The sequence below is a fragment of the Triturus cristatus genome, chromosome 10, assembly GCF_964204655.1.
Source record: "Triturus cristatus chromosome 10, aTriCri1.1, whole genome shotgun sequence".
Classification (NCBI taxonomy): Eukaryota; Metazoa; Chordata; class Amphibia; order Caudata; family Salamandridae; genus Triturus; species Triturus cristatus.
In genome coordinates this window covers 847,010,783-847,024,514 of record NC_140593.1, presented here as the reverse complement: position 1 = coordinate 847,024,514, position 13,732 = coordinate 847,010,783, and the positions used below count along the sequence as shown (strand labels likewise).

At 47.3% G+C, this 13,732-nt stretch overlaps 18 non-coding genes across 18 annotated transcripts; all 18 read right to left on the bottom strand.

The window, feature by feature from the left end:
• Positions 1 to 1,507: 1,507 nt before the first annotated feature.
• Positions 1,508 to 1,579, bottom strand: TRNAP-AGG (transfer RNA proline (anticodon AGG)). Its single transcript has one exon. It is a non-coding gene; the product is annotated as a tRNA-Pro (tRNA).
• A 441-nt stretch (positions 1,580 to 2,020) lies between these two features.
• TRNAV-UAC (transfer RNA valine (anticodon UAC)) lies at positions 2,021 to 2,093 on the bottom strand. The gene has a single exon. It is a non-coding gene; the product is annotated as a tRNA-Val (tRNA).
• A 1,394-nt stretch (positions 2,094 to 3,487) lies between these two features.
• On the bottom strand, positions 3,488 to 3,599 carry TRNAL-CAA (transfer RNA leucine (anticodon CAA)). The gene is made up of 2 exons: positions 3,562 to 3,599; positions 3,488 to 3,533 (listed from the first exon to the last, which is right to left on the bottom strand). It is a non-coding gene; the product is annotated as a tRNA-Leu (tRNA).
• A 288-nt stretch (positions 3,600 to 3,887) lies between these two features.
• On the bottom strand, positions 3,888 to 3,960 carry TRNAV-AAC (transfer RNA valine (anticodon AAC)). The gene has a single exon. It is a non-coding gene; the product is annotated as a tRNA-Val (tRNA).
• A 386-nt stretch (positions 3,961 to 4,346) lies between these two features.
• Positions 4,347 to 4,418, bottom strand: TRNAP-AGG (transfer RNA proline (anticodon AGG)). Its single transcript has one exon. It is a non-coding gene; the product is annotated as a tRNA-Pro (tRNA).
• Positions 4,419 to 4,859: 441 nt separating this feature from the next.
• Positions 4,860 to 4,932, bottom strand: TRNAV-UAC (transfer RNA valine (anticodon UAC)). The gene has a single exon. It is a non-coding gene; the product is annotated as a tRNA-Val (tRNA).
• A 385-nt stretch (positions 4,933 to 5,317) lies between these two features.
• On the bottom strand, positions 5,318 to 5,389 carry TRNAP-CGG (transfer RNA proline (anticodon CGG)). The gene has a single exon. It is a non-coding gene; the product is annotated as a tRNA-Pro (tRNA).
• A 1,783-nt stretch (positions 5,390 to 7,172) lies between these two features.
• On the bottom strand, positions 7,173 to 7,244 carry TRNAP-AGG (transfer RNA proline (anticodon AGG)). The gene has a single exon. It is a non-coding gene; the product is annotated as a tRNA-Pro (tRNA).
• A 441-nt stretch (positions 7,245 to 7,685) lies between these two features.
• TRNAV-UAC (transfer RNA valine (anticodon UAC)) lies at positions 7,686 to 7,758 on the bottom strand. Its single transcript has one exon. It is a non-coding gene; the product is annotated as a tRNA-Val (tRNA).
• Positions 7,759 to 9,152: 1,394 nt separating this feature from the next.
• On the bottom strand, positions 9,153 to 9,264 carry TRNAL-CAA (transfer RNA leucine (anticodon CAA)). Its single transcript has 2 exons — positions 9,227 to 9,264; positions 9,153 to 9,198 (listed from the first exon to the last, which is right to left on the bottom strand). It is a non-coding gene; the product is annotated as a tRNA-Leu (tRNA).
• Positions 9,265 to 9,552: 288 nt separating this feature from the next.
• On the bottom strand, positions 9,553 to 9,625 carry TRNAV-AAC (transfer RNA valine (anticodon AAC)). The gene has a single exon. It is a non-coding gene; the product is annotated as a tRNA-Val (tRNA).
• Positions 9,626 to 10,011: 386 nt separating this feature from the next.
• Positions 10,012 to 10,083, bottom strand: TRNAP-AGG (transfer RNA proline (anticodon AGG)). Its single transcript has one exon. It is a non-coding gene; the product is annotated as a tRNA-Pro (tRNA).
• Positions 10,084 to 10,524: 441 nt separating this feature from the next.
• On the bottom strand, positions 10,525 to 10,597 carry TRNAV-UAC (transfer RNA valine (anticodon UAC)). The gene has a single exon. It is a non-coding gene; the product is annotated as a tRNA-Val (tRNA).
• A 385-nt stretch (positions 10,598 to 10,982) lies between these two features.
• On the bottom strand, positions 10,983 to 11,054 carry TRNAP-CGG (transfer RNA proline (anticodon CGG)). The gene has a single exon. It is a non-coding gene; the product is annotated as a tRNA-Pro (tRNA).
• Positions 11,055 to 11,991: 937 nt separating this feature from the next.
• TRNAL-CAA (transfer RNA leucine (anticodon CAA)) lies at positions 11,992 to 12,103 on the bottom strand. The gene is made up of 2 exons: positions 12,066 to 12,103; positions 11,992 to 12,037 (listed from the first exon to the last, which is right to left on the bottom strand). It is a non-coding gene; the product is annotated as a tRNA-Leu (tRNA).
• Positions 12,104 to 12,391: 288 nt separating this feature from the next.
• Positions 12,392 to 12,464, bottom strand: TRNAV-AAC (transfer RNA valine (anticodon AAC)). The gene has a single exon. It is a non-coding gene; the product is annotated as a tRNA-Val (tRNA).
• Positions 12,465 to 12,850: 386 nt separating this feature from the next.
• Positions 12,851 to 12,922, bottom strand: TRNAP-AGG (transfer RNA proline (anticodon AGG)). Its single transcript has one exon. It is a non-coding gene; the product is annotated as a tRNA-Pro (tRNA).
• Positions 12,923 to 13,363: 441 nt separating this feature from the next.
• On the bottom strand, positions 13,364 to 13,436 carry TRNAV-UAC (transfer RNA valine (anticodon UAC)). The gene has a single exon. It is a non-coding gene; the product is annotated as a tRNA-Val (tRNA).
• Between the last annotated feature and the right edge of the window lie 296 nt (positions 13,437 to 13,732).

Genomic DNA, 13,732 nt, shown 5'->3' with positions numbered 1-13,732 from the left:
AGGGCCTGCCAATTCTTCCTCCTAAGACAGAGGCATTTGATTCTTGGATTCAAACACGCTCACTCAGCGCTCGATCAGGCTCGATCAGGCGAGATTTATATGAGTGGCTCGCAGGACTGAAACACTCACCTGGGAGCCCCAGGGTGGCTGAATTCCCAGTATGGCCATTGTTGGGCAAATCACCTCCTTTCCTCCTGCCTCAATCTAGAATTGGCTGCAAATCACAAGATAGAGTTCAATGTCCGTGTGTACTGCCTACTCCCAGCTACCTCTCTGTCTTCCTTATGTAAATTAAAATTCGCAAGGGGGGACCAATGACAATCTGCTCCTCCCACATAACCAGGAAGCCCTGTTGAACATGTCTGCCTGTGTTGTTGCAGGGACAGTGCCTTCTCCGCCCAAAAGGTGGCAGGAGAGCCTCACAACAAAGATGGGATCAACTGCTTAATGAGAAACCAGCACGGCAGTTTGTGTGATGGAGTGCAAATTTAACGGAAGGTGTGCCTGAGGTGTCCCTTCCAGGAATACATGGAATTGTGATTGAGGGACCAGCCTGATCGTTGGTGGATTTCTCGTCATATGTTACAGGTCCGTGCAAAGATTGTGGTGTGTGGGGAATGCACTGCAAAAAACAGGACGATTTAAGGGTGTAAAAGAAACCTGTCAGAAGTGGGATTTGAACCCACACCTCCATGAGGAGACCAGAAGTCTCAGTTGCACTGAAGATCAAGCTCTCTTGAGTCTGGCGCCTTAGACCACTCGGCCATCCTGACAGCCCTGGGTGTGCACAGATCTGACTCTTCTGACTGCACCTGCCAATGTTTGCACTTACAACGTTCACAGCAATGTCACAAGTGTAAAGACCCCACAATACAACATGGCATGACAAAAAAAAAGCTAGGCACAAGAGCGACCACTGATGGATGCGGATTAATTTGTTTCGTCTTGCAAAAGTAAAGGAAGTTTCCCACGGCTCGCTGGGTTCAAGGACCGCCTCTTCTTAAGCTTGCATTGAGATAATAAGGTTTTAGAGGGTGCACATAAAAGCAGCTCATGCACAGTCTCGAACCGGGGACCTTTCGCGTGTTAGGCGAACGTGATGACCACTACACTACAGAAACTCACTTGCTGTGTTTTACTGTTAGAGCAAGGTTCCTCTCAAGGATTCTCTCTACTTCTATTCTGCTGTATCAGCAGCCACTCAGAAAGCGAGGAGCAAGTGTGAAAACTGCAGAGATATCAGCCAACATGCTTGCAATTAGACGTATTAAAAATTGACTTATGCAGGCATCGACAGACAAATATCTGATGCCTAAATGCCAGCAAGTACACCTTGGGAAAGCATCACCTGGGACACACACAGACTAAGCATGAAGGCAGAAAAAGCATGGTGATCCATGTTTCTTCTGAGGTTCAAAATATTTTGTGCAACAATGCGGCGAGTGTAATGAGAAATAGTCAGGCATTGTGAGTTTTGAGTAGGATTCGTATGTTTACCTCTGAAAAAGGGCTCGTCCGGGATTTGAACCCGGGACCTCTCGCACCCTAAGCGAGAATCATACCCCTAGACCAACGAGCCGAGGCACACAAGAGTCGCCTTTCGCACCGGCTCCGGGGGTTATTGGCAGCGAGTTAGTGAATGCTTCACCCAAAGCAAGCAACTGCACATGCTGCTCTCTTCTGCAATATGGTTGCTGTCTTTTCCATGGCCGTCATCGAACAAGAAATGAAAATGCCTCTATCCTTCAGACATTTTGTTTGTTCTAGGTGTATGCTCTCGGTGAGGTCAATAAAACCATTTCTGCTCTCATGCCTTGCTTTCATGAAGTAGGCCCAACCTTCAGTACACAAGGACGTGCAAACGAATAGCGCAAACTATCGTCACTTCTCTTTTTGAGCTGTCACTGATGCCCCTGGAGCACAGTACATCACGCTGGTGAGGGATAGACAGCTTCCATTATCTCAGCTTTCCTATAAGTTGAGAAAGTAAATGCAAACTGTGTGAAAAACAGAAAGCTGCTGTTTCTGCCCGGTCTCGAACCAGGGACCTTTCGCGTGTAAAGCGAACGTGATAACCACTACACTACAGAAACAGACACGCTTGCACGAATCTTCTTGGCATGTAGTGGGCTGGAATGCACAGACCAAGGGCCAATGTCCATGAAGCTCAAAGTTGGACCCTCCTTACCCGATCTCTTTCTTTGGAAGAAAGGAACGAGGACCACTTTTATTCCAAAAGGCGATTTTAAAACCATACCTGAAATCACACTAGAAAAACACTTTGCATTTAATTTTCCTACACTGATGGTCCACCCCAGAAAAGCAGTTGCAAAGAAGTCCGGCACTGAAATTCTATACGCCAAAAGTGGGAAATAGCGTAGAGGGAAAGGAACTTTCTCACCATACACGGCGTCTTATAGCATTGAAAAGAAGAAATGGCCCTATATAATAAGCAGCCTAAAAATAATTCCACAGCATGGGCTCGTCCGGGATTTGAACCCGGGACCTCACGCACCCGAAGCGAGAATCATACCCCTAGACCAACGAGCCTGATTCCCCAGTCGGCATTTTAAGCAATTTCTGATGCGTCTTTCAGAAACAAAGCAGGGCTATTTGGCTGCTCTCTCTCTATGTGAACCACACAAAGTCATGTTTTCTCTCAAGGTGTTGTTTTTTTCACTCTTGCAAGGAAGGGATCAGTCGATATCCTAGCTGCCAGAGAGCAGAAAAAAGGCGCTGATGAGAACTGCAGGCACTTTCTGGCACTTGTACTCCTCTGCAAGTCCTGGACACTTACCCCATAGACTTCCACCCCAGATGCAAGGGAGGGCCTGCCAATTCTTGCTCCTAAGACAGAGGCATTTGATTCTTGGATTCAAACACGCTCACTCAGCGCTCGATCAGGCTCGATCAGGCGAGATTTATATGAGTGGCTCGCAGGACTGAAACACTCACCTGGGAGCCCCAGGGTGGCTGAATTCCCAGTATGGCCATTGTTGGGCAAATCACCTCCTTTCCTCCTGCCTCAATCTAGAATTGGCTGCAAATCACAAGATAGAGTTCAATGTCCGTGTGTACTGCCTACTCCCAGCTACCTCTCTGTCTTCCTTATGTAAATTAAAATTCGCAAGGGGGGACCAATGACAATCTGCTCCTCCCACATAACCAGGAAGCCCTGTTGAACATGTCTGCCTGTGTTGTTGCAGGGACAGTGCCTTCTCCGCCCAAAAGGTGGCAGGAGAGCCTCACAACAAAGATGGGATCAACTGCTTAATGAGAAACCAGCACGGCAGTTTGTGTGATGGAGTGCAAATTTAACGGAAGGTGTGCCTGAGGTGTCCCTTCCAGGAATACATGGAATTGTGATTGAGGGACCAGCCTGATCGTTGGTGGATTTCTCGTCATATGTTACAGGTCCGTGCAAAGATTGTGGTGTGTGGGGAATGCACTGCAAAAAACAGGACGATTTAAGGGTGTAAAAGAAACCTGTCAGAAGTGGGATTTGAACCCACGCCTCCATGAGGAGACCAGAAGTCTCAGTTGCACTGAAGATCAAGCTCTCTTGAGTCTGGCGCCTTAGACCACTCGGCCATCCTGACAGCCCTGGGTGTGCACAGATCTGACTCTTCTGACTGCACCTGCCAATGTTTGCACTTACAACGTTCACAGCAATGTCACAAGTGTAAAGACCCCACAAAACAACATGGCATGACAAAAAAAAAGCTAGGCACAAGAGCGACCACTGATGGATGCGGATTAATTTGTTTCGTCTTGCAAAAGTAAAGGAAGTTTCCCACGGCTCGCTGGGTTCAAGGACCGCCTCTTCTTAAGCTTGCATTGAGATAATAAGGTTTTAGAGGGTGCACATAAAAGCAGCTCATGCACAGTGTTTCTGCCCGGTCTCGAACCGGGGACCTTTCGCGTGTTAGGCGAACGTGATGACCACTACACTACAGAAACTCACTTGCTGTGTTTTACTGTTAGAGCAAGGTTCCTCTCAAGGATTCTCTCTACTTCTATTCTGCTGTATCAGCAGCCACTCAGAAAGCGAGGAGCAAGTGTGAAAACTGCAGAGATATCAGCCAACATGCTTGCAATTAGACGTATTAAAAATTGACTTATGCAGGCATCGACAGACAAATATCTGATGCCTAAATGCCAGCAAGTACACCTTGGGAAAGCATCACCTGGGACACACACAGACTAAGCATGAAGGCAGAAAAAGCATGGTGATCCATGTTTCTTCTGAGGTTCAAAATATTTTGTGCAACAATGCGGCGAGTGTAATGAGAAATAGTCAGGCATTGTGAGTTTTGAGTAGGATTCGTATGTTTACCTCTGAAAAAGGGCTCATCCGGGATTTGAACCCGGGACCTCTCGCACCCTAAGCGAGAATCATACCCCTAGACCAACGAGCCGAGGCACACAAGAGTCGCCTTTCGCACCGGCTCCGGGGGTTATTGGCAGCGAGTTAGTGAATGCTTCACCCAAAGCAAGCAACTGCACATGCTGCTCTCTTCTGCAATATGGTTGCTGTCTTTTCCATGGCCGTCATCGAACAAGAAATGAAAATGCCTCTATCCTTCAGACATTTTGTTTGTTCTAGGTGTATGCTCTCGGTGAGGTCAATAAAACCATTTCTGCTCTCATGCCTTGCTTTCATGAAGTAGGCCCAACCTTCAGTACACAAGGACGTGCAAACGAATAGCGCAAACTATCGTCACTTCTCTTTTTGAGCTGTCACTGATGCCCCTGGAGCACAGTACATCACGCTGGTGAGGGATAGACAGCTTCCATTATCTCAGCTTTCCTATAAGTTGAGAGAGTAAATGCAAACTGTGTGAAAAACAGAAAGCTGCTGTTTCTGCCCGGTCTCGAACCAGGGACCTTTCGCGTGTAAAGCGAACGTGATAACCACTACACTACAGAAACAGACACGCTTGCACGAATCTTCTTGGCATGTAGTGGGCTGGAATGCACAGACCAAGGGCCAATGTCCATGAAGCTCAAAGTTGGACCCTCCTTACCCGATCTCTTTCTTTGGAAGAAAGGAACGAGGACCACTTTTATTCCAAAAGGCGATTTTAAAACCATACCTGAAATCACACTAGAAAAACACTTTGCATTTAATTTTCCTACACTGATGGTCCACCCCAGAAAAGCAGTTGCAAAGAAGTCCGGCACTGAAATTCTATACGCCAAAAGTGGGAAATAGCGTAGAGGGAAAGGAACTTTCTCACCATACACGGCGTCTTATAGCATTGAAAAGAAGAAATGGCCCTATATAATAAGCAGCCTAAAAATAATTCCACAGCATGGGCTCGTCCGGGATTTGAACCCGGGACCTCTCGCACCCGAAGCGAGAATCATACCCCTAGACCAACGAGCCTGATTCCCCAGTCGGCATTTTAAGCAATTTCTGATGCGTCTTTCAGAAACAAAGCAGGGCTATTTGGCTGCTCTCTCTCTATGTGAACCACACAAAGTCATGTTTTCTCTCAAGGTGTTGTTTTTTTCACTCTTGCAAGGAAGGGATCAGTCGATATCCTAGCTGCCAGAGAGCAGAAAAAAGGCGCTGATGAGAACTGCAGGCACTTTCTGGCACTTGTACTCCTCTGCAAGTCCTGGACACTTACCCCATAGACTTCCACCCCAGATGCAAGGGAGGGCCTGCCAATTCTTGCTCCTAAGACAGAGGCATTTGATTCTTGGATTCAAACACGCTCACTCAGCGCTCGATCAGGCTCGATCAGGCGAGATTTATATGAGTGGCTCGCAGGACTGAAACACTCACCTGGGAGCCCCAGGGTGGCTGAATTCCCAGTATGGCCATTGTTGGGCAAATCACCTCCTTTCCTCCTGCCTCAATCTAGAATTGGCTGCAAATCACAAGATAGAGTTCAATGTCCGTGTGTACTGCCTACTCCCAGCTACCTCTCTGTCTTCCTTATGTAAATTAAAATTCGCAAGGGGGGACCAATGACAATCTGCTCCTCCCACATAACCAGGAAGCCCTGTTGAACATGTCTGCCTGTGTTGTTGCAGGGACAGTGCCTTCTCCGCCCAAAAGGTGGCAGGAGAGCCTCACAACAAAGATGGGATCAACTGCTTAATGAGAAACCAGCACGGCAGTTTGTGTGATGGAGTGCAAATTTAACGGAAGGTGTGCCTGAGGTGTCCCTTCCAGGAATACATGGAATTGTGATTGAGGGACCAGCCTGATCGTTGGTGGATTTCTCGTCATATGTTACAGGTCCGTGCAAAGATTGTGGTGTGTGGGGAATGCACTGCAAAAAACAGGACGATTTAAGGGTGTAAAAGAAACCTGTCAGAAGTGGGATTTGAACCCACACCTCCATGAGGAGACCAGAAGTCTCAGTTGCACTGAAGATCAAGCTCTCTTGAGTCTGGCGCCTTAGACCACTCGGCCATCCTGACAGCCCTGGGTGTGCACAGATCTGACTCTTCTGACTGCACCTGCCAATGTTTGCACTTACAACGTTCACAGCAATGTCACAAGTGTAAAGACCCCACAATACAACATGGCATGACAAAAAAAAAGCTAGGCACAAGAGCGACCACTGATGGATGCGGATTAATTTGTTTCGTCTTGCAAAAGTAAAGGAAGTTTCCCACGGCTCGCTGGGTTCAAGGACCGCCTCTTCTTAAGCTTGCATTGAGATAATAAGGTTTTAGAGGGTGCACATAAAAGCAGCTCATGCACAGTCTCGAACCGGGGACCTTTCGCGTGTTAGGCGAACGTGATGACCACTACACTACAGAAACTCACTTGCTGTGTTTTACTGTTAGAGCAAGGTTCCTCTCAAGGATTCTCTCTACTTCTATTCTGCTGTATCAGCAGCCACTCAGAAAGCGAGGAGCAAGTGTGAAAACTGCAGAGATATCAGCCAACATGCTTGCAATTAGACGTATTAAAAATTGACTTATGCAGGCATCGACAGACAAATATCTGATGCCTAAATGCCAGCAAGTACACCTTGGGAAAGCATCACCTGGGACACACACAGACTAAGCATGAAGGCAGAAAAAGCATGGTGATCCATGTTTCTTCTGAGGTTCAAAATATTTTGTGCAACAATGCGGCGAGTGTAATGAGAAATAGTCAGGCATTGTGAGTTTTGAGTAGGATTCGTATGTTTACCTCTGAAAAAGGGCTCGTCCGGGATTTGAACCCGGGACCTCTCGCACCCTAAGCGAGAATCATACCCCTAGACCAACGAGCCGAGGCACACAAGAGTCGCCTTTCGCACCGGCTCCGGGGGTTATTGGCAGCGAGTTAGTGAATGCTTCACCCAAAGCAAGCAACTGCACATGCTGCTCTCTTCTGCAATATGGTTGCTGTCTTTTCCATGGCCGTCATCGAACAAGAAATGAAAATGCCTCTATCCTTCAGACATTTTGTTTGTTCTAGGTGTATGCTCTCGGTGAGGTCAATAAAACCATTTCTGCTCTCATGCCTTGCTTTCATGAAGTAGGCCCAACCTTCAGTACACAAGGACGTGCAAACGAATAGCGCAAACTATCGTCACTTCTCTTTTTGAGCTGTCACTGATGCCCCTGGAGCACAGTACATCACGCTGGTGAGGGATAGACAGCTTCCATTATCTCAGCTTTCCTATAAGTTGAGAAAGTAAATGCAAACTGTGTGAAAAACAGAAAGCTGCTGTTTCTGCCCGGTCTCGAACCAGGGACCTTTCGCGTGTAAAGCGAACGTGATAACCACTACACTACAGAAACAGACACGCTTGCACGAATCTTCTTGGCATGTAGTGGGCTGGAATGCACAGACCAAGGGCCAATGTCCATGAAGCTCAAAGTTGGACCCTCCTTACCCGATCTCTTTCTTTGGAAGAAAGGAACGAGGACCACTTTTATTCCAAAAGGCGATTTTAAAACCATACCTGAAATCACACTAGAAAAACACTTTGCATTTAATTTTCCTACACTGATGGTCCACCCCAGAAAAGCAGTTGCAAAGAAGTCCGGCACTGAAATTCTATACGCCAAAAGTGGGAAATAGCGTAGAGGGAAAGGAACTTTCTCACCATACACGGCGTCTTATAGCATTGAAAAGAAGAAATGGCCCTATATAATAAGCAGCCTAAAAATAATTCCACAGCATGGGCTCGTCCGGGATTTGAACCCGGGACCTCACGCACCCGAAGCGAGAATCATACCCCTAGACCAACGAGCCTGATTCCCCAGTCGGCATTTTAAGCAATTTCTGATGCGTCTTTCAGAAACAAAGCAGGGCTATTTGGCTGCTCTCTCTCTATGTGAACCACACAAAGTCATGTTTTCTCTCAAGGTGTTGTTTTTTTCACTCTTGCAAGGAAGGGATCAGTCGATATCCTAGCTGCCAGAGAGCAGAAAAAAGGCGCTGATGAGAACTGCAGGCACTTTCTGGCACTTGTACTCCTCTGCAAGTCCTGGACACTTACCCCATAGACTTCCACCCCAGATGCAAGGGAGGGCCTGCCAATTCTTGCTCCTAAGACAGAGGCATTTGATTCTTGGATTCAAACACGCTCACTCAGCGCTCGATCAGGCTCGATCAGGCGAGATTTATATGAGTGGCTCGCAGGACTGAAACACTCACCTGGGAGCCCCAGGGTGGCTGAATTCCCAGTATGGCCATTGTTGGGCAAATCACCTCCTTTCCTCCTGCCTCAATCTAGAATTGGCTGCAAATCACAAGATAGAGTTCAATGTCCGTGTGTACTGCCTACTCCCAGCTACCTCTCTGTCTTCCTTATGTAAATTAAAATTCGCAAGGGGGGACCAATGACAATCTGCTCCTCCCACATAACCAGGAAGCCCTGTTGAACATGTCTGCCTGTGTTGTTGCAGGGACAGTGCCTTCTCCGCCCAAAAGGTGGCAGGAGAGCCTCACAACAAAGATGGGATCAACTGCTTAATGAGAAACCAGCACGGCAGTTTGTGTGATGGAGTGCAAATTTAACGGAAGGTGTGCCTGAGGTGTCCCTTCCAGGAATACATGGAATTGTGATTGAGGGACCAGCCTGATCGTTGGTGGATTTCTCGTCATATGTTACAGGTCCGTGCAAAGATTGTGGTGTGTGGGGAATGCACTGCAAAAAACAGGACGATTTAAGGGTGTAAAAGAAACCTGTCAGAAGTGGGATTTGAACCCACGCCTCCATGAGGAGACCAGAAGTCTCAGTTGCACTGAAGATCAAGCTCTCTTGAGTCTGGCGCCTTAGACCACTCGGCCATCCTGACAGCCCTGGGTGTGCACAGATCTGACTCTTCTGACTGCACCTGCCAATGTTTGCACTTACAACGTTCACAGCAATGTCACAAGTGTAAAGACCCCACAAAACAACATGGCATGACAAAAAAAAAGCTAGGCACAAGAGCGACCACTGATGGATGCGGATTAATTTGTTTCGTCTTGCAAAAGTAAAGGAAGTTTCCCACGGCTCGCTGGGTTCAAGGACCGCCTCTTCTTAAGCTTGCATTGAGATAATAAGGTTTTAGAGGGTGCACATAAAAGCAGCTCATGCACAGTGTTTCTGCCCGGTCTCGAACCGGGGACCTTTCGCGTGTTAGGCGAACGTGATGACCACTACACTACAGAAACTCACTTGCTGTGTTTTACTGTTAGAGCAAGGTTCCTCTCAAGGATTCTCTCTACTTCTATTCTGCTGTATCAGCAGCCACTCAGAAAGCGAGGAGCAAGTGTGAAAACTGCAGAGATATCAGCCAACATGCTTGCAATTAGACGTATTAAAAATTGACTTATGCAGGCATCGACAGACAAATATCTGATGCCTAAATGCCAGCAAGTACACCTTGGGAAAGCATCACCTGGGACACACACAGACTAAGCATGAAGGCAGAAAAAGCATGGTGATCCATGTTTCTTCTGAGGTTCAAAATATTTTGTGCAACAATGCGGCGAGTGTAATGAGAAATAGTCAGGCATTGTGAGTTTTGAGTAGGATTCGTATGTTTACCTCTGAAAAAGGGCTCATCCGGGATTTGAACCCGGGACCTCTCGCACCCTAAGCGAGAATCATACCCCTAGACCAACGAGCCGAGGCACACAAGAGTCGCCTTTCGCACCGGCTCCGGGGGTTATTGGCAGCGAGTTAGTGAATGCTTCACCCAAAGCAAGCAACTGCACATGCTGCTCTCTTCTGCAATATGGTTGCTGTCTTTTCCATGGCCGTCATCGAACAAGAAATGAAAATGCCTCTATCCTTCAGACATTTTGTTTGTTCTAGGTGTATGCTCTCGGTGAGGTCAATAAAACCATTTCTGCTCTCATGCCTTGCTTTCATGAAGTAGGCCCAACCTTCAGTACACAAGGACGTGCAAACGAATAGCGCAAACTATCGTCACTTCTCTTTTTGAGCTGTCACTGATGCCCCTGGAGCACAGTACATCACGCTGGTGAGGGATAGACAGCTTCCATTATCTCAGCTTTCCTATAAGTTGAGAGAGTAAATGCAAACTGTGTGAAAAACAGAAAGCTGCTGTTTCTGCCCGGTCTCGAACCAGGGACCTTTCGCGTGTAAAGCGAACGTGATAACCACTACACTACAGAAACAGACACGCTTGCACGAATCTTCTTGGCATGTAGTGGGCTGGAATGCACAGACCAAGGGCCAATGTCCATGAAGCTCAAAGTTGGACCCTCCTTACCCGATCTCTTTCTTTGGAAGAAAGGAACGAGGACCACTTTTATTCCAAAAGGCGATTTTAAAACCATACCTGAAATCACACTAGAAAAACACTTTGCATTTAATTTTCCTACACTGATGGTCCACCCCAGAAAAGCAGTTGCAAAGAAGTCCGGCACTGAAATTCTATACGCCAAAAGTGGGAAATAGCGTAGAGGGAAAGGAACTTTCTCACCATACACGGCGTCTTATAGCATTGAAAAGAAGAAATGGCCCTATATAATAAGCAGCCTAAAAATAATTCCACAGCATGGGCTCGTCCGGGATTTGAACCCGGGACCTCTCGCACCCGAAGCGAGAATCATACCCCTAGACCAACGAGCCTGATTCCCCAGTCGGCATTTTAAGCAATTTCTGATGCGTCTTTCAGAAACAAAGCAGGGCTATTTGGCTGCTCTCTCTCTATGTGAACCACACAAAGTCATGTTTTCTCTCAAGGTGTTGTTTTTTTCACTCTTGCAAGGAAGGGATCAGTCGATATCCTAGCTGCCAGAGAGCAGAAAAAAGGCGCTGATGAGAACTGCAGGCACTTTCTGGCACTTGTACTCCTCTGCAAGTCCTGGACACTTACCCCATAGACTTCCACCCCAGATGCAAGGGAGGGCCTGCCAATTCTTGCTCCTAAGACAGAGGCATTTGATTCTTGGATTCAAACACGCTCACTCAGCGCTCGATCAGGCTCGATCAGGCGAGATTTATATGAGTGGCTCGCAGGACTGAAACACTCACCTGGGAGCCCCAGGGTGGCTGAATTCCCAGTATGGCCATTGTTGGGCAAATCACCTCCTTTCCTCCTGCCTCAATCTAGAATTGGCTGCAAATCACAAGATAGAGTTCAATGTCCGTGTGTACTGCCTACTCCCAGCTACCTCTCTGTCTTCCTTATGTAAATTAAAATTCGCAAGGGGGGACCAATGACAATCTGCTCCTCCCACATAACCAGGAAGCCCTGTTGAACATGTCTGCCTGTGTTGTTGCAGGGACAGTGCCTTCTCCGCCCAAAAGGTGGCAGGAGAGCCTCACAACAAAGATGGGATCAACTGCTTAATGAGAAACCAGCACGGCAGTTTGTGTGATGGAGTGCAAATTTAACGGAAGGTGTGCCTGAGGTGTCCCTTCCAGGAATACATGGAATTGTGATTGAGGGACCAGCCTGATCGTTGGTGGATTTCTCGTCATATGTTACAGGTCCGTGCAAAGATTGTGGTGTGTGGGGAATGCACTGCAAAAAACAGGACGATTTAAGGGTGTAAAAGAAACCTGTCAGAAGTGGGATTTGAACCCACGCCTCCATGAGGAGACCAGAAGTCTCAGTTGCACTGAAGATCAAGCTCTCTTGAGTCTGGCGCCTTAGACCACTCGGCCATCCTGACAGCCCTGGGTGTGCACAGATCTGACTCTTCTGACTGCACCTGCCAATGTTTGCACTTACAACGTTCACAGCAATGTCACAAGTGTAAAGACCCCACAATACAACATGGCATGACAAAAAAAAAGCTAGGCACAAGAGCGACCACTGATGGATGCGGATTAATTTGTTTCGTCTTGCAAAAGTAAAGGAAGTTTCCCACGGCTCGCTGGGTTCAAGGACCGCCTCTTCTTAAGCTTGCATTGAGATAATAAGGTTTTAGAGGGTGCACATAAAAGCAGCTCATGCACAGTGTTTCTGCCCGGTCTCGAACCGGGGACCTTTCGCGTGTTAGGCAAACGTGATGACCACTACACTACAGAAACTCACTTGCTGTGTTTTACTGTTAGAGCAAGGTTCCTCTCAAGGATTCTCTCTACTTCTATTCTGCTGTATCAGCAGCCACTCAGAAAGCGAGGAGCAAGTGTGAAAACTGCAGAGATATCAGCCAACATGCTTGCAATTAGACGTATTAAAAATTGACTTATGCAGGCATCGACAGACAAATATCTGATGCCTAAATGCCAGCAAGTACACCTTGGGAAAGCATCACCTGGGACACACACAGACTAAGCATGAAGGCAGAAAAAGCATGGTGATCCATGTTTCTTCTGAGGTTCAAAATATTTTGTGCAACAATGCGGCGAGTGTAATGAGAAATAGTCAGGCATTGTGAGTTTTGAGTAGGATTCGTATGTTTACCTCTGAAAAAGGGCTCGTCCGGGATTTGAACCCGGGACCTCTCGCACCCTAAGCGAGAATCATACCCCTAGACCAACGAGCCGAGGCACACAAGAGTCGCCTTTCGCACCGGCTCCGGGGGTTATTGGCAGCGAGTTAGTGAATGCTTCACCCAAAGCAAGCAACTGCACATGCTGCTCTCTTCTGCAATATGGTTGCTGTCTTTTCCATGGCCGTCATCGAACAAGAAATGAAAATGCCTCTATCCTTCAGACATTTTGTTTGTTCTAGGTGTATGCTCTCGGTGAGGTCAATAAAACCATTTCTGCTCTCATGCCTTGCTTTCATGAAGTAGGCCCAACCTTCAGTACACAAGGACGTGCAAACGAATAGCGCAAACTATCGTCACTTCTCTTTTTGAGCTGTCACTGATGCCCCTGGAGCACAGTACATCACGCTGGTGAGGGATAGACAGCTTCCATTATCTCAGCTTTCCTATAAGTTGAGAGAGTAAATGCAAACTGTGTGAAAAACAGAAAGCTGCTGTTTCTGCCCGGTCTCGAACCAGGGACCTTTCGCGTGTAAAGCGAACGTGATAACCACTACACTACAGAAACAGACACGCTTGCACGAATCTTCTTGGCATGTAGTGGGCTGGAATGCACAGACCAAGGGCCAATGTCCATGAAGCTCAAAGTTGGACCCTCCTTACCCGATCTCTTTCTTTGGAAGAAAGGAACGAGGACCACTTTTATTCCAAAAGGCGATTTTAAAACCATACCTGAAATCACACTAGAAAAACACTTTGCATTTAATTTTCCTACACTGATGGTCCACCCCAGAAAAGCAGTTGCAAAGAAGTCCGGCACTGAAATTCTATACGCCAAAAGTGGGAAATAGCGTAGAGGGAAAG